Source organism: Pseudopodoces humilis, chromosome 2 (genome assembly GCF_049639895.1).
Source record: "Pseudopodoces humilis isolate 2021_Gansu_Grassland_sample_001 chromosome 2, ASM4963989v1, whole genome shotgun sequence".
Lineage (NCBI taxonomy): Eukaryota > Metazoa > Chordata > Aves > Passeriformes > Paridae > Pseudopodoces > Pseudopodoces humilis.
Genome location: NC_142201.1, coordinates 92,741,073 through 92,759,868, shown reverse-complemented (window position 1 = coordinate 92,759,868; position 18,796 = coordinate 92,741,073). Strand labels below are relative to the sequence as shown.

The 18,796-nt window shown below is 40.7% G+C and overlaps 1 protein-coding gene across 9 annotated transcripts in view; it reads right to left on the bottom strand.

Moving 5' to 3' along the window:
* ZBTB20 (zinc finger and BTB domain containing 20) overlaps window positions 1-18,796 on the bottom strand; it is a 460,332-nt gene that overhangs the window by 143,431 nt on the left and 298,105 nt on the right. For all 9 annotated transcript variants that reach the window (XR_015771863.1, XM_088051419.1, XM_088051418.1 and 6 more), the window contains one exon: window positions 17,992-18,088. The gene's annotated coding sequence lies outside the window, so the exon portion shown is untranslated. The remainder of the gene's footprint in view (window positions 1-17,991; window positions 18,089-18,796) is intronic.

Genomic DNA, 18,796 nt, shown 5'->3' with positions numbered 1-18,796 from the left:
TCTCACCCCTGCTCAGCAAGCACAGCACAATCACAACACTGTGGTTCTCAGTGCAATGCTCATTGTACAGCCTTCCTCTACTCTCTGCAAAGATGGTTCAAATTTCACATTTTTCTAGTTCCCTCTTATTTATGCCCTCCTCTCCATAGTTTTGTGCTTCTTGGTACTTTGAAAGAAAGGCCATATCACACCCTTGCGTGCTTCATACAGGAGAAGCCTAGAGGGCACTCACAACTTGGGTGGGCAAGCTGGCAAGCCCTGGAGGTGGCCAAGAAGATCTTTAGAAAAGTTTTTATAATCAAACGTAACAGCTGGCAGCAACCAGAATTTTAAAAGGCACCCAGTGCCAAAGGAACGGCCCTAACCTGCTAATGTACTCTTGAAAGTTACCTTCAGGCTATCAGTGACATCTTTAAACATCTAAATGCTTTTGATAATCTGGCATCCAATAATTAGATCCCTCCATTGCAGAGTTCCTGGAGATGGGAAAAGTGACAACAGTATGCATGTGTTGCCAAATGCAACACACAAAACCCTGCTGTAAGGGCTGACATTTATTTTTCATCCTGAATATCAAGGTATGATCCAGAGAGGCTACACTGTCCATCATCCAGCAATCCACTGTCTGGTTCTAGGTACCAGATCATCCCTGCACTCTACAGAAATAACTGAAATCTATTTATTCTCTATATGAAGTGAGGGTGTTTGTGAAGCTCCAGACATTATTTGCCCAAGGCAAAATTTCCATTCACTTCACGAGTTCAGAAAGTATTGTTCATTTACTTCAGTATTGTTAATTTGCTTTATTATAAGCATTTGTTCCAGTTTCAAAATATAGCAAATTTAAGAATTAAGAAATATGCCTAGTCAGTCAGATGTCTGGGTGTCACCAAAAATTGGGATGGCAGACCATTCTGAATCCTTGTTTTACAGGCAAAATCAATGTTCAGGAAATTGTTTCCTTTAGCAAATGATGTTTGCAATTCAAAGGATCATGCCAAAAATAAAACAAAAAAGGAACAAAGCCTAAACACAATGATTAGTTCAGATAAGCAAATGGTTAAACCCAGTCAGAAATTGGGGTTGCTCTCCAGTATAACTTGATTTTGCTCTCTAAAAAAGAGCACTGGGCTCTACTCTTACAGAGAGAGCTAAATACCTGCTATTCCTGAAGCATTACAAGAGGGAAGAAAGGATTCAGGAGAGCTTTCTTCTCTGAACCTCTTTATTTATCTGACTGGGATCAGGTATAACACTGTCATCAGCACTTGCTCAGCTCAAAAGTCCTGGGTGCATCGTGCCCACTGGCATCTCCAGACTCCCAAGGGGGATGACTGTCTGTTGAAGAGCAGTGCCAACCTCCTCTTATTCCCCCATTCCTGCTGGCACCCTGAGGCAAGCATCTGGGAATGTACGCTGCCCCTCTCTGAAGCAGGTGCAAAGAATGGTAGTCAGCGTGTTTGCTCCCCATGAGCCTGCTGCAGGCAGACAGAAAAGCCTGGAAATCCCTCCAGTAACCCTCCCGGGGGAGAACGAGAATTTAGCCAAGTGCACTTAAGACCAAAATTGTTGCAGAAAGGAGACACATACACTTGTTAAAATCCGTCTGTAACATTCCCTCCCATCCTCCCCTTACTGTGGACCGATCTGGATTTCTAAAGAGTATAATTATGTCTTGCACAATGATTATGAGCTTTGGGAGCTCTCAGAGAAAATTTCCTCACTGCACATGTGGCCATTGGCTGACATACCAAACACATATCACTCTATTTTTCTTTTCTTTTCTTTTTTTTTTTTTTTTAACTCTGCATTTTGCTGAGGGAAAGAGGCCAAAGAAAAAGGACAGACATCCAAGCCCAGGGCCAGATTCTGCACTAACCTGATGTGTCCTGAAAGCCAAAGGGAAGAGCCATTAGAAAGGCTTTTGCTTCCAAACGCTCCTGGTCCTCTGTCTGCCTTCCCACTACCAACAGCAGGACATCTAATCTATCTGTACATTACCAACAGACCCTATACCAAGGATTATTGACAGATTCTTGATCTACCCTCCTTATTTAATGTTTTCCTTTAAAAGCCATATGAAATAGATTCTGTCTTCCCTAAGGCAGATACTTGAAATTCATTGTAAGCCCATGCAGTAACATCAAGGTTTACAATCATTGTCAAGCTACCTGGAAGCTTTAAAAAACCCCCACTGACTGAGAAAATGGTAACAGCAAAAATTGCTATAATACTCTATCCTCCTTTCTTAATGCATCACTGATGGGCTGGACATGAACTTTGTCAATGGGAGATGTCTTTGTACTGAGTACAATTAATGTTTTTATTAAAAAAAATCTTTCCTGAATGAGAGAATACATTGTCCACTCATGTGAAAATGGCACCACTATTTATCACAAATGATACAGCCAGTAAAGAATAAAAGAAATTATTTCACTTGCAAGCTGTGAAAATTTCAAGGCATGGAAAGAACAGCATCAGTCAGCTTGCACGGCTGAGGGTAATGGACATCATCTTTTTCCCCATCCCAGTCACCATCTTTCCCATTTCCAAAGGGCTTCCAAAGATGAAAATGAACTTGACAATCATTCTGCAAGGCAAACTGATCCTGATTCTTCCAGTCACTTTGTAATTCACTGCAGATGGCAAGAGTGAGATGTTTACTGGCTGGCAGGTAATGAGCCTCGTTGTAGATAATAGTGATGGACGGGCAATCTCGCCTGCTGACAAGGAGGCAACTCAACATGGGCACATGGCATTCATCCATGACTTCATGGAAAAGGATAGCTGTGACAATGTACACAGGTTGTGAACTACCCTCCTCTGTTAATGTCAGCATGCAGATACACTTAAGCCTTTCCAGTTCACATTTAAGTAGCATAGAATTGATCCTGGTTGTCCATGAAAGTAGAACAGTCAGATCTGTGACCTAATGTTTACTGTTCTATAAGAGGAAGCTTGATCTGTTTAAACATCTAGATATTCCCTCTTCCCAGGTAATGCCATTCATCACAGCTGTCAGTGCTTCTTTAAAAGAGAAATGACCCTCAGGCATAGTATAAAACTCTGTGGAAGAACTACACACACCTTTGCCAAAAGAACAAATAGCTCCTTTTTTTTTTTTTTCCACTGGGCTTGTATACACTTTGTGAAAGGCCTACACACACTGAATTACAAATCAGTATTTCCATTTCCCCACCCCCATATAAAGCAACTTGTATTAAGACCTACACACTGCCCTGGTTTTTTTTTAATCTCAGACATAAGGGTAGTGGATTTGGACAAGCTCAGCCATTTGATGAGATATACTTAAGCAGCTGGTTCTAAGGGAAAATCAGAGTAATTCAGAAATGCAACAGAAGATAACAGAAAAGCTCTAACTCTGTTTCTTCTCCCCCTGTAACTTTATGAAGTAAAAATAAAAAAAAAAACCATACACTCAACCAAATACCACTGATGTGTTTTGTTTCACCAGAATATATTCATCCTGAAGAAAGTGGGTATGGCTAATATGCATAAAATATACGCTTTAAAAAGGCATTTGTTTACATACATATATGCAAATATACACACATTTAAACATGGATATTGCTATTCCACGGACAGAAACTTGGTCTGAGTTTTCCTTTTCTGAATTGAATACCCTTTACCTCCTTCCCTGGTGAAATCTGATCATTTGTACTGTACCCGGGCTTCAAGACGTGATAAATGATCCCAGTGCTATGCAAGTTTCATCCAAAACCTGTCTCTTCATAGATTCACTCCACATATTCTTTCTACTTTAAAGACTCATGTGATCATCGCTTTGATCCGTTCTCCCTCAGCTCTATTAGGGGCACCATCTCTTCAGGGCTTGCGGCTTATAAAAAGACCACCATATTTTGATATGCCTTTGATGTTGCCTTCCAAAGTATCTTTGATTTTTAAGTTCTGTTCAACTCTTTCACCATTAACCTTGATTTCGCTTAGGAATTAATAGATCTATAGTTTTATTGGAAGGCGAATTTAGAAATTCTGTTTTCTCTGGCACTATTTTCCCCCTCTTAGATGGAAAGGTAGGTGAAACAGTACAAAGAAACCGATCAGTGCTTAAAAAAAACCCAAAAGAAGCTATAGATAAGCTAATACCTTTCTTGAGTTTTAAGTTGTGCTTTTTGAGCAAGTCTCCTGCTGAATCATTAATGAAGTTGTTCTGCAGGATGATAATGAGCCACACAGACCCTCCACACGGCCACTGGTGACTGAGAGCTGTTACTAATGGATTACTACTCAGTAGGACTGTGGTCTCAGTCCTGTGCTTGAAGACTGTCTCCTCCACACAGGACACTTGCATTTCTCCTTCTTTTGACACTCAACAAAGATGTTGAAACTGTGGAGGCCAAAGGAACCATGTAATTTGAAGTAAACTAAACAACAGAGCAGCAAAACACATTCTCAAGAGGAGAAACTGGCGCTGTCTTTCAAGCCTCTTTAGTAGGTATTTTCAATTTTTAGCTTACGATATTTGAGATTTATTCCCCCTCCTCAGGCATCACGCTAACTGTGACTGAAGAGTCATTTTTGCTGGAATAAAGAGACAGATGAAGGGTAAAACCAGGTCAGCCATATACCCGTGCACACTCCCCCCACCCCCGGATTTATTTATACACCCTAACTACATTCAGGTGACATTCAGATACATTTCAGGTTCTTGAAAAAAAAACCAGCTTCTGTAGATGGAGCTTTGTATCTCAGTGTACGTTCCCTTCATTTGAAACCATCCTGCTTTTCCTCCACAACGTTTATTTCCTATTTTTCTGAGGAAGAACTTAGTAGACTTTATCCCCTCTCAGTTAAACAGAATTGCTTCTGATGAAGACAAACACACAAAGTCCTGGCAGCAGCTGGCATGGGCAAACCCATCCTTTTCAGTAACTGCATAGGGCCATCACTGCAGCCTGTTGCCTTTGCTAAGGCACCACCAAGCACTTGAAGGGTTCCTTCCCAAGAGCACTCACAACACTGCCACAATTATCATTCTGGGCTAACACTCTAACACCTAACCCTTGGGACACGCGGAGCTTCCGATAAAGACACTGTGATGAGAGAATCCAAATGCAGCTCATCAGATCTGTGCCCTCTCCAATGATCCTTCCTATCACTCATCGTACTTGCTATCTCAAACATCTTTGGCACAGAAGTGCAGGCTGGGCGCTACATGACCTGTTCACAGCACTTCTCACCCTCCACCGCTTAAGTGCACAGTCTCACGTTGTAGCAAGAGAGTCCCAGCCCAGGCTCTCCACGTAGCCCCATGGCCCGGCACAGTTCCGACTGTATCACGCCTTTCCCGGAATCTTAGCCCCGCTGGAAAGCGTTCAGCATTGAGAGGACCCATCTTTATGCTGATAACACTAAAATATAAAATAATGCCAACAGCTGGTGCTACAAATGGCTTTTAAAAACGATGTTCATTCACTAAAATTCCTCTTGCTACTTTTGACATGAAACACGCAGTCTCTAATTATTCTGATCAAGACGGTGAAATACAAAAACAAACTTTAATTGTGTTTAACAGATATTTAATCAGGACTCACTGAACTACAGATTAAAGCTGAAATTCATAAACCATAATTACCCAATTGTCGCAAGCTTTTTGGTCCACATTCTGCTTCCGTCTGGGCGTCTGGCACTTTGCCCCGAATTTCTTTTAGTGTCTTCTCAGTTTCATTGCTGTTCATGTTTTCCAGCAGAGATTTAGCACAGATTATAAAATATCTGTTCTTGGCAACTTTATTAGTTGTTTTTTCTTATAAAGACTATATCCCACCTATCCCCATTCTGGGGCTGACTGAACAGGCATATACCATGGGTTATTTCTTGTCATGAGCTGTCCTTCCCAATTGCCAGGGTAATCACCTGTCCTACTCTGGTCCTGATTCCCCAACCGTGGCCCTGCCACCAGAGCATCATCCGGACATTGCTTTGAGCATGCCATGCAATGTAACTACCATGAATTACTCCTGCTTTTCTCCAGAGACAGAACTGGGTGCAATACTATTTCCTGTTTTGGTAGGGGATTTTTTAATGTGCTTGATGCTCTTTATTTATATTTAAGAAGACATGATAAAAGAAATACACTTCCCGTGGGAAGTAGGGGGTGGTAAAGTATACATTAACCACCAGTTCCTCAGGGATGTAATTGCATGGGTTCAGACTGCCTCCCAAGCAAGTGGCAGATTGTCCTTCAGCATGGAGAGAATGATTGTGCCAGAGAAGCCTGGCTGTTTACTGCAGTTTTCTGGGGACCTCCACACACTGTGTGCAGGTTATATCAGTACCCCGAAGGCAAGAATTCCCTCCCCAGGAAGCATTCTCAGGACCTTGCAAAGAAATTATTATGTGGCCTTTCAGACACAGGAAAAGCAGCTTAACAAACTGCGGTGAAAACAAAGCCACTTCACCTTATCAAAATGGGGAAGGGGCTTCCAGACACCCAGTCTTTTCTGTTGTGGGGAAACACAGAACTCCTGTCAGCCTTAATGCCTCAGAAATTTGTGCCATGAGGCAGAATGGAGGGAGATATGGAAAGGATGACAGTGTGGAAGATGGGAACTCAGCTCTCTGTTAAGATACAAAAAAGAGTGAGCTTGATTAAAAACCAGGATGGCCTTCTATGTGTACTTGCTTGTGCTTTTTCTCTTAATAAGTGGAGTGCTCATGAAGAATTCCTAGTCTAGGTGAAGATATACGGAACCATACACTGAAGTTCTGGCAGAGCTATTAGTCCTTCATGGCCATTCATAAAGTTCAAACAATTTCCTGACAAGTATGAGAATACTGGCTAAACCTTTACCTATTCCTTTGGACCTGTTCTTAGCTAATGAGCAAAAAAATACATGTTTTTTTTGGTTTTTTTTTTTTTTTTCCTCTTTAGCATATTCCGGACATTTTTCATCGTCAAAAATAGTATTTCATAGATTTATTTCCATCATGGTTATTATACCCTATCTCCACTTTCACTCCTTTTGAAGAACCAACCAGTCACCTACCTTCTTCATCAGCTCCTTCAGGGCAAGGCCTAAACAAGAAGCAGCATACCACCTTAGTAGTCACTGCTGCATGTATATCAAACTGCTTTTTTGTTTGTTTGCTTCTGAAAGCTCCTCTAAGCTTTCATGACTTGACAGTCTCTGCAAGAACCCATATCTCACATTTCACAGCAGTCAGATACCAGCATGTGAACACAGAGAGAGAGGGAGAAATATGCTATTTCTTTTGTTTCTTTTCCTACAGAAGAGAGATTTGATTCTTTCTGTCAGCCACACAGTCTGAAGTCCAGTCACAGTTCATTCTTTCCAGCCTACACAGAAGTCTGACAAGAACACAGGATGGCCGATGACTTGCCATACATTGCAAGCCTGATTTTTCACAGGCAAATTGTTTTCCAGTTTGGCACAGTTGTTTGTCCAAGGGTTTCAAGCTCCGTATTTACACAGTGATAAAGAAATTGCTATCCAGTGTTAGTGTCATTCTTCATTCAGACTGTTCCTCTGAAAACAGCCTACAGCCTTTGAGATGCAAAATGTATCGTTTTAATGTAGTCAAGGTCCCTGCCTGCAACATAGCTAAATCTATTTAGCAGATTCTTCCTGCTATAATCTGTCCCCAGACCTGAAGAAGCTCAGTGATTTTAAGTGTTTTAAGCTAATGATAATGGTTAGTGCTGAGAACAGATGTACCTGGCTGTGGTGTGATCTATTCTATTAGACTGTTAGGAGCTGTGTATTCATATTGACTTCACATTTTATGTCTACTTTCAAGGTGTGATGGCTGCATGGGGTGCAGTCTGGTTTTTTTTGCCCTCACATATGATGTATTGTCTGTCTGTGCTTTTGATACATGGTGACTGCATGGAGAGATGAAGAACATGTGCCTGTTTGTTCCCAAGATTTTGTATGTCTATTCTTGCTGTCCACTGGAACCACTATGGGAAGCAATAACAGTGCATACATTACATATACAGTGTATACCTGTATTCACACTAGACCACAACCCAGGAAACAGTCACACAGATTAGATATGCATGCAGAGAGCTTGATAACTGTGCTGTGTATTACAGAAGTTTACTTTCCCTGGTGTGCAGGCTGCAGGCATTGTGCATGACTGAATTCCCTCTAACTGGTGGTTGCACTGATAACATGCCAAGTAGAAGCTGTTTTACTGTTCTTCTCTATCCATAACACAACAGAGTGTAAAACTCCTCAGTTGTGTCAATAAATGGTGCTTCACTTCCCTTAAGCACCATGAAGTGAAATTTCCACTGAGAATGATTTTCCTGATCATACTGGAGCCTTGGTCCTGCCATTCACAAACATCTGCCACCCTCTGGGGACAATGCACTATTTTGGGCTGTGATGTAGAGGTGGTTTTGTACCTTAAGACCTCACCAAAGTCTTCCAACAAATAAGCAAACCCTTCCTACTTACATGGACCCTGATCATCTGCTGGTGGGGGTTACAGCTCAGTTCTTGCAGAATAAATGCAACCTTAATTGTTCCACATTATCACTGTGCAACAGGAGATGTATCTACTGCAAATGCATGCAGCCTCCTTGAAGAAATCTCATGCCACCTCTTCCCTGTGAGAATCCAGAATGCAGACACAAATGGAAACCCATGGGGGGCTCTGGCAGAGGCACCATCTCCACACTGACTAAATAAATGGAAATTTTAAAGGAAGATCCAACAAGTTTAAAATCCAAAACCATTTAAACAACCATAATCATGGACAGGTTGAGAGATATGCAAACACATGACAAGACCACAAGATCTCAAGAGACATTTAAATTACTATCATGATCTGGAAAGATTAACTGAAGGTGCCAAAGTGCAGCTCTGGACAAGCACACCACCAGCTCAAGTTCTGAACAATACTTTGAGTAGTTTTTGTGCTACAGAGCAGTGCAGCGATGGGCTGCAGCGCTAGAAACAAGAGGTTATAAGGTTAAATTCAGAATTTTCTCTGATAGTTTGGCCAACTTGACTAAAGCAGAGCTGACCTGAAGGACCAGCAGTAGAAGCTTAATTCAATAGCTTCATGTCTCTCAATCAAAGAATAACAGCAGTATCAAAAATTCAGTTTTCATTTCAGTACAAGGAACAGTTACTCATATGTAACTGATATACATTCTCTCCAATCCCTAAACTATGTTCTGGGCTCTTTGTCTCTTTGAAAATAGGAATGTATTCTTACGAAAATACTACAGGCTAAATGCCTAGGACATTGCTTCATAAAGCAGGTAACTTTACTATGAAAGGAAAGAACATAATCTAATTCTGACCTTTGAGGTTCTGCCTACACATTCATTTCTCTTTTTTTTATTCTCTTGTTACCCTATTTTCCTCTTAAGCCCATGTACCAGAGAAGTCAATTTGCCCTGCACAGCCCCTCAGAACATGTTCTATAAACCTTCTCTATAAACCTTCCCTCTTCCCAAACCCCTCTTTCCCCTGACAGGACTTTATACAGATGTATAGGGAAAAAAGGCCTAGTATCTGACATTTAATAGGGATCTCAAAGAGAATACACAGAAGTGCATTAAGATTTTCTCTCTGGTACTCAAAAAGAGGTGGATGCTGTTAGCCCACTGCTAAGGGATTGGTCTCTGTCTGAAACTGGGATGTCTGTTTCTGCAGCCAGTGCAGTCACTTCTCTCTTACATTTTACATTCCAGCTAAGAAGATTCATATTTTTGGTCCAGAAAGAAAATATCTTTGCTGGAAGCTATGATTGTGGAATTGGGTATTCCTCAATAAAAAAAAAAACAAACCAAACAAAACAGTTTAAGTGACAGTAATCTGGGATCCTGTACACTGGGACATGACACTGCACCAGCTATGCTTGGCTCACATTTTTAAGGCATTTTTCACATTTTTTAGTTTCTCAGCCATGATAAGCAATTTCTATGGCCTAGGTTTTAAGTGCAAATTGCTGTTGATAGAATTAAAACTAAAGTTCATGATGCCAAATACCATATTTTAGAGAGGCTCTAAAAGTGCTTCCTTACATCACTCTAGTGATCCTGCTCACCTCCCATTTGTTTCTGATATGCATGTTACCCAGGTGTATTAGACACTGGGTCTTTGCAAGAGGCAGCCTGGATGTCAACAGCACCTTTTAAACTTCAAGCAAACATAGTGACTAGAAGCATCACCTGGAAACTGCAAAATTCAGGACCATAACCTCTCAGGCCAAGAGAACAGCCGTGCAGGACCACCCCAGGCAGGGGGAGGCACGGGGGCCTTTTGGGTAGACCCAAAGGTTTAGCAGCTAAAGGGACATGTGGGGACAGTGCGAGAGAAGCAAAGAGTTGGGAGATGCTGCTGAATGACAAGAGGCCTCAAGGCAAAATCAAAAGACACACAGAGACACCCTGCTACACCTCCCAGCACAGAGCCCCTGCAAGGCAATGACTTCACCAGTACAGACAGGCAAAGGACTGAATTTCTTCTCCTCCCAAGAACCGCAGCCCACAGAGGAGGAGTGAGGACCATGAGGTGCAACGAAGGCAACAGTAGAGACATGAGACAGACAACTGTTTTCTACCCCAAAGTCTAACATGAGAGGGAAAATACTTCTTTAAACATCATTAGGCATGAGTTCTCGCCAGCAGGCAGAGAAGCCAGAGCTCCTTGCACACTGATGGGGCAAGCGGCAAAGCTGGCACTGCAGCCAGCTGAGCCAGGACCTGGTCACAAACAACACATGTGGCGGGTAAGGTGTGCCATGGCTTGAAAGACACATGAACACCTGCCTTTTCCCACTTTGGGAAGCAGCTGTGCCAATTACCACTGGTGGCAACTCGTGGCCCAGAACTAAACCAAACCTGACTGACTCCGCGACAGGGAAGTGACCTGGGGAAGATGGTGCCACACCCACAGCGTAGGACAGGGAGGATGACGCTATTCGGTTAAGCTAACAGGAATTGTTTATGCAACCAAAAAGCAAAAACGTGAAAATGTCAAAAGCCCATTTTGACATGAAGGAGAAAGGAAAGCATTCATTAATTTCTAATAATGGTCTTTATTCTTGTAACAAACTTCATAAACTGACCAGAGTTCACTTGTAATCTGTTAACCCAACACTCTGAAGAAACTTCTTATAAGGGAGGAGAAAAACCCAAATTATTGAAAATAACTCTAGGCTGTGCTTTCAGGTTTTGGTTTGAATCCAGTACCCGCAAGAGAAACCTTTCAACAGAAGGCACCAAGGAATTCTCATGGAATAGCTACAGGATCAGAACACACATTTCCAGTAAAAGCTGGCCTTTCTTTCCCCTCCTCCCAATCTCCTTATTCCCAACAGATACCAAGAAAGCACAAGATTGTTGGGATTTCTATAAGAAGATTTGGAAGGTTTTTCATATTTTTTTAGACTGTAAGATATAATTTGAATTTGGGTCTTGCCTCTCTCTCTGAGAAGAAGAATGAGTTATTTGTTCTCTGAATAAGTATTTGTTATTAGTGGATCAGACATGGATAAGGTATATTATTACAACCACGTTTGTTAGGTATGATTTACATTGTTTGCTGCATATCATCTTAGGCTGTCTTTAATTTTGTTATACTTTAGGGGGTTTTTGTTTGGGTTTATGCATTTAGTCACAGTTGGTTGTGTTTTGAACTTTGAAAAAAATTAATACAAAGGAAATTAAAAAAAGAAAAAGAAAATATTTTCAAAATGATGTGGAAATCAAATCTATCCCTGAGTAATTTGATTTGTAGGAAATGGAGAGCAAAGCATTACAAAGCATTACAAACAGAATGCCTTGAAGTGCATCATAATTACTTACATGTGCAAATACATTGTCTAGGTTTAGGAATTCAGCTAATAATAGTCATAATAATTCTGTGCCCTTACACCAGGTCTTTCACCCAAGCTTCTCCAGGTTTGTGTAAGCAATCATTAACTAATGCCTGGGTACCTGTAAGTACTCTGCTGCCCTTATGGATGGAGAAACAGGGGCAAAAGCTCTCCAGGGCAAAGGACAAACTGAGTTGCTCTACAGGTGGGAGACAAATGCAGATGATTGTCCTCTAACTGCAGGTGGATCAGAGCTGCAGGAGCTTGTAGCTGATCTGACATTACTGCAATTTTGTGTCTCTCTAAGAATGAAGGAGTGTAACAAATGTACATTTTATACTTTCTGCTCCAAAAAATTTATAAGATGTAAATTGACATAAATCAGGTCCATGTCCCATCCTTGCTGGAACACTGATATATACAAAAAGATACTGATGTTTTGTATCAAAGCACAAAGATTAACAAATTTGCCTTGTTTGGAACCGTTAATGAGTGCAAGTAGTTTTAATCTGAGGCTCCACAAATGATTTTCAGATCAGGCATCCTTTATGGAAATCTGGGTTGAATGCAGAAAGAATCTGGAAAAGGGTAGCCTAGAAAGTTCAGTTGTTATACAAAGTCCCAAACACCAATTTCATGCTTGTAGACTATTCTCACATTGATCTCTTAAGTTTTAAGAGATCTGAAACGCTTAACAAAAATATGAGCCTGCCATGTTACCCAAAAGCTTTTCCACAATTCCAGGCTGTAAAGATAGGCCGGATTTTACACTCTTCTGCTGTTTAATTCCATGCCACTTCCTACGTGCACACCTACCTTGCTCTCTCTCTCAAAACTCATGAGAGGAACCCACAGCTTCTGCAGCCCAGGCCCTTAACACTCCATCCTTATTTTACAAGTATATATGTTTTCATGCATCTCTAGATGACCAAAATCCAAAACTGCCAAATATTTCTGCTGTTTCATTTAGCCATGTAATAATTCTAATGCTTTGAACTAGTACCTGCTGAAATAGCAGTAAGTTACTGACCCACACAGACACTCAATTGCCTGTTTGAGGGGTTTGACATTCGCACATCCCATTTTATCTTAGCCTACATTTCTGTGCTCCCCATAGCTGCAACAAGAAAGTGTGTCTCCATACATTTTTATTACCTGTTATGCTTTACACTAATAAAAACACTGGATATTATTTATTTGTCTGGCTGACTGACAAAGCCAGGCATCAAAGCATCATTCCAGTGTCACATACTTCAACGCTCTAATCTTTCAGAACTTGCAAAGCAATCTCTTACGGCGCTTTGTGGGCTGTGAGATCACCCTGACAAACTGTGATAATGTTGGCAATCTCCAAATGGGTGTTCATTTGCAATCTTACTACAGAGGAATTGCTATGTTTCCAAATTTGAGGGCTTGACATAATCTGTCTTCACAAAGCTATCAGGGTCTGTCATAAGGCTGTCTGTGACCCAGGGATTTTATGGGGTCAATATCTATCCCCAGTGAAACTTCATTGAAAGCAGTGGAATTATGTAGAGTACGACTTTCTCTATCTATTTGCTTTCTTCCTCCTTATTTAAAATACCCCTTCTTTGTATTATATTTTTTTAAGTGCAAACAGCACCTACTAATAGCATCTGAGGATCTGAGCCAGGCAGGGGAGACTGCTCCTCCAAATCATGGCCAGTGTCTTACAGTTCATGCCAAACCCTCTGCTCCCCTCATCCCACTGAGCGACTGAGAAACAATGCAAATGTCAGGTCAAGCTACAGAGCTATTGCCATCATCTCTTCCCTTCCGTATGCTCCCAGCACTGGCAGTCTCTGGGCTGCAGTCCACAGGATATCCACAATTATGGCCCAGATTGAGGGAGGGGTAGAAAAACGATGGTACTCTGCCAATTATGTCAGAACCTAAACTTGATCCATTTTAAAACTGAAGCTGGGGACTGTGGGATAGCACTGTGTTTGCTATAATTTGTGTAAGGAAAAGAAAATAATTTAGCATCTCATAAAGAAAAAAAAAGGCAGAGTTAGTGCAGACCTATAATAAATGTTTTATATTTGCATCTCAACCTTATCTTTTAAGTAAAGACAATGCTATCTGGACACAGAAAGAAGATTTTTAAAATGCCATAAGACTGCTAAGCACCTTAAGAAAAACTGAGACAGGGAGTGTCAGGCTTTGCTATATTCACGAGGGCCACACAACTGCTGGTGAAGTAATTCTGTTTTGAAATTACTTAGGATTCCTTTAGAAAAGCTGGGAACACAGGATGGAAATAGAAAACTAAAAAAAGTGCATCCAGTGTTTCAAAATACGCTCCCTGCACAACACCCTTTCCCTGCTATCATCTCCTGAGGCAAATTTCCCAGGCAGTTCCTCACACTTACCGAAAGATGATTCCCAAATCCTGCTCAGGGTGGGGGTGAGCAGCTGGAACCTGGCCATGGTGGGGTCAGAAAGCCCATGCCAAGCAGAGGCACTGGAGCACTGTAAGCTGAAGTTTACACATTGGCTTGGACGCTGCTGAATTTATGTTGGGATGTTTTGCTATGTTTACTACGGTTTTACAAAGAAAATTCTCTTCCTTGGATTATTCCATCTAATCAAAAGTTGCTAAAGATGCACCACACTTTGTTTTATCCCTATTTAAGCTATTTTATGCATATCATTCTCTGTAAAAAAGAGAGTTTCACTACCCAACCTCAGGAATAACGACCTAGCTGCAATACTACTGGAAAATTTTGGAATCCAAATAAATTCCAAACTTGTATTTTGGCCTGAATTTACAGCAAACTTGCTCCTGCTCTCAAAACGCCTACTGCTTTTACCAGGAGCAGCAATTATCCCTTGTGTCTCCTTAATCTTTCAGAAAAGAATGCACAGCACTGGAAGCCCAAGGTAAATGTTTTAATGTGTGCACTATCTTGCTGAAATCAGTAAGCTGCATGGATATTAAAAAAAGATAGTACAAGGATCCACGGGCTTCAAAAGGTCAAGCAGCTTCACCAACACAAACACTGCAGTTGGGGCAGTCCTGAACAGAGCAATGCAACTGGTATGTGCTTTTCCTTCCTAAAAATTCTTTCTCGAGGTTGAATGTTTTTATTTTACAGTAAGAGGAAAAGTGTTCACTTGTATGCTAGTTATTATTTGACTCTTCTCTACAAAAAACTACTTTTAAAGACAAAAAAGTCAAAGCAAAGAGCGCTACCTCTCTACTAGTGCCACTTCAGAAGGTTTTTGCTAGCCACAGCTGAATTACAGCAATATTTCTCCTTTCGAATTTCCATGTTTTTACTGTTTTCAACACTGACAACAAAATTTTTCGACAAATAAAGAAAACAGACTGACACTGGTAGATCAGTATTTACAGATGGAAAGAACACAGAAACATGCTAAATTTACCCTAAACAAGGGGGCCTATACCATGACAGTAGCTTCTAACGTAATTCATTTGTCTTATAAATTACATCCCTGGGGATATCCCTGAAAATTAATTAGTTTAGAGAGGGAAGAAAAACAAATTGAAAACTTCTCAAAAACTCCAGGAAACAGTAAGTTGCAAACACAGCATTGTAAAAAATCTCACTATAAAGTTCTTCCCCCCTCTTCCCCTTTTCTTCTTTCCAAGAGACCAAGATTCTCAGATTGAGAATCATTTTGGCATACAAAGGTCAAGGAAACCCATATACATTCAAATACAGAACATTTCTGAAACTGAAGATTTTGCAAGCAGCTCTGCCTTTTCAAACTGCAGACTCCTGGAAGAATTCTGAAATACAATTTAGTAAAGACATTCACTGTGCTAATGTGGCTTTAAACACAAAGCTACAGTCACAAGACATGGACATGATACATTCATCACACAACAGAGAAAAGCAAAAGAGAGGAAGGCAGAAGAAAACAATAAGAATTTTGGACAAATTTTAATGCTGGCCAAACTCATCCTCAAATCAAAACTCTGGTTTTGCCTGTTCATTAGTTTCTCTAGAGTTTAGGCAAAAAGGAATTTGGCCATGTACTTTTCCTGTAGTGCCCTGTCTTCATTTTGTGCAAGAAACAGCATTTAGTTTTTTTCACTCTTCTCAACATAGTTCACTGGATCAGAACTGCTGGTTCACATACACAAAATCCAAGACATTTTCTGATTCCATTTGTAACATAGATCAAGTTTTGTACTTCCTGATGCCTGTGCCACCTTCCAGGACTAAGGGAAGAATAGAAAGACAACAAAATGCAGAGAAGTAACTGAGCTGATGGTGCTTTATCACTGAAACTTTAACAGACTGCACTAATGGGTAACTCCACAGTACAGACTTCACCTGGATCATGTGAGGGCACGAGATGCCATTTCTGCCAGCCCTTTCATGTGTTAACGCTCACAGCAAGGAACAAAAGGTATCAGATAAGGCACAGAGCTTGCTGGTAGAAGTCAACACATCAAAATATATTTTTAAAACTGCATCAGAGAATTTATAATGGATCCGTGCTTTGCATTTTGAGGTGACAGAGTTCTCGATCTGGTAGAAAGTTCCCAAAGCTCGATTTACTACATTGTCAAAATATAGCCTGAGGGGACAATCTGACTTACAGCATCCTTATGACTGGTGATGAAAGAACCTCGCTTGGCTTTTAGATCCCAAGTTTGGCTCAAGATAGTGCAGTAGAGAACAGAACATCTTCTGTTTTATGCTGGGTGTTCACAGTGTTCCTCTTCAGCACAGAATTAGGTTTTACTCTATAGAATTCTCACACAGCTCGCTGATGGGTTAGCATTCACACCTTCAGATTTTGGGGATATACTTCACACTCTGCATTGTTACTGCTACTAAAGATACAGATTACACTGTCCTCATGTCATTGTAGCATCTGTAACAGAAATCTTTAGAAAATTCAGGGAAAAACTGCATCTTTTACAAGGCCACAGCATGTCTTATTCAGCCTTGGAGGGACTTCAGAGCACAGCAACTGCATTAATTGGACCTTATATGGTCAGCCAAGTAAAGCTCAGTTACTGTCCAGATTTTACTGCTCTTTGTCATGTTGCTTCAAAACACATTTAATGTTTTAACCAGTCATATATACATATGAAAGCATTTTGCAACACTGGACAATGCTACAGATCCACAGGAAATAATTGCTTCACAAACATGAAGCAATCTGCACCAATATAAATAGCATGGCCCAAATCTGTTCTAAATTATGCTTGTGCAAATCAATGGAAGTTAACTAGTACCGCTAACAGAACAGAACACATAAGAGCATGTAAAGGTATAAAATATGGCTCTGCTGTTCAGCTACCCATACTCCAAACCCTGCCAGCCTGCTATCACTTACATTCTACTACTTTACCAGCATGGCTTTACGGGAAATGAGAAAAATTCTGGGATTTCTAATTCTCTCATGCACGGGAGGACACAAGTCCAAGAACATATGGGCTTAAATGTGTCAGCATTCTACATCACTCTTATTTGAAGAATGTTATTAATTTTTGTGGGTGGAGTCCAAAATTGTAATGCCATATTAACACACAGTGGCTGTTTCTGTAATGCGTAATGTCACAGGGAGCATATGTGCAGTAGTCCAAGGATAGCATTTTAACTTGATTTCAAGTGATTTTCTGAATTGTAATACCCTCAAAAGATGAAGCACTGATGCTGCCGGCAGGGTATTTCACAACTTTTGTCTTCACAGTTTCATCCAGTCACCTCAATTCTGACCTCTAGGATATCATGCTATTGCAGATCTGGACTCCACACAAAGCTGTTTCAACAAATCTCATTTTTCTCTCTAATACACAGCATGTGACTGCAGGATTGGTATTTTCAATGCTGAACTGAGTTATACGAGTGATGTATGCTACTCCGGGCAAAAAGCAAGACTAATAGCAGAAGATTCTTTGCCATGCTAACTCTAACTGAATTTCAATCCCAGTCTTCTCCAATGAATTAGCCTCTTTACCAAACTCACAGGTACAGACAGATATTGTGGGAATCAGCCATGTAACCATTCCAGCTGGATATAGTGAGGAAAGTACTGCCAAAGGCTTTTCGGCTGTGACTCAACAGGTGGTTTGGCACCAAGATTTCTACCTGTTTGTGGTTTTCATCTCTGCTTTCAAGACAGAAAATGAGATTATACCTTTCAATGCTGCATCTCAAGCAGGCTGTACGCAGAGCAAGGTTTCATTCCAACCAAATATCTCTCTCGCGAAGTTGAGGAAAACTGCCAACCACTGCTGCTCTTGACATCAACACGCGATGCAGATGTCAGGAAAGGGAAAAGAAAAGGGAGAGAAGAAAAAAGGAAAATAAAATGGTAAGTTTTATGAAAACAAGAAACTGTACTTAATGACTACGTCTGAGGAAAACAAAATAAAATGTACTGGCTTAAGTATAAGGACACAAATAAACAAAACCTTGGAATGGCTTAATACAAGTGGTTGTGGTTTGTTTGGTTTTGTTTGATTTTTCTTTTGTTTGTTTGTTTGGTTTTTTGTTTATTAGAATTTTTGTTTGCATTTAGTTCCAGGAGATAAAATACCTTTACATTATAAACTTAAAAGGGCAACATAAAAGAAACTAATCTATCATAGCATCAGAATTAACTACTCCAATACTCAGAGGAGAGTCTAAGCACCTTTAACAAACACCGTGAAAAGCAGCAGAAGCACTCATAACATATGTTCTTGCCTGCAAATAGCCCAGGGTGCAAGAGGTGGGTTTCATTTTTCATTTTTAAAGCTTTCTGCCTAGGCCTAACTCTGCCTTTGTTGAAGGCAGTGTTAACACACATTGAATGCAGAAGGAACCGAATGTGGGTAACTGCATACTTCACAAAATCACACCCAATATGTTCAACTGATGCCATCGTTTCCTGAGGACAAGAGAAGGCTATGGAATACTACAAATAATAGAGAGCGCTAGTCTAAAGCAAGCTTCCCAGA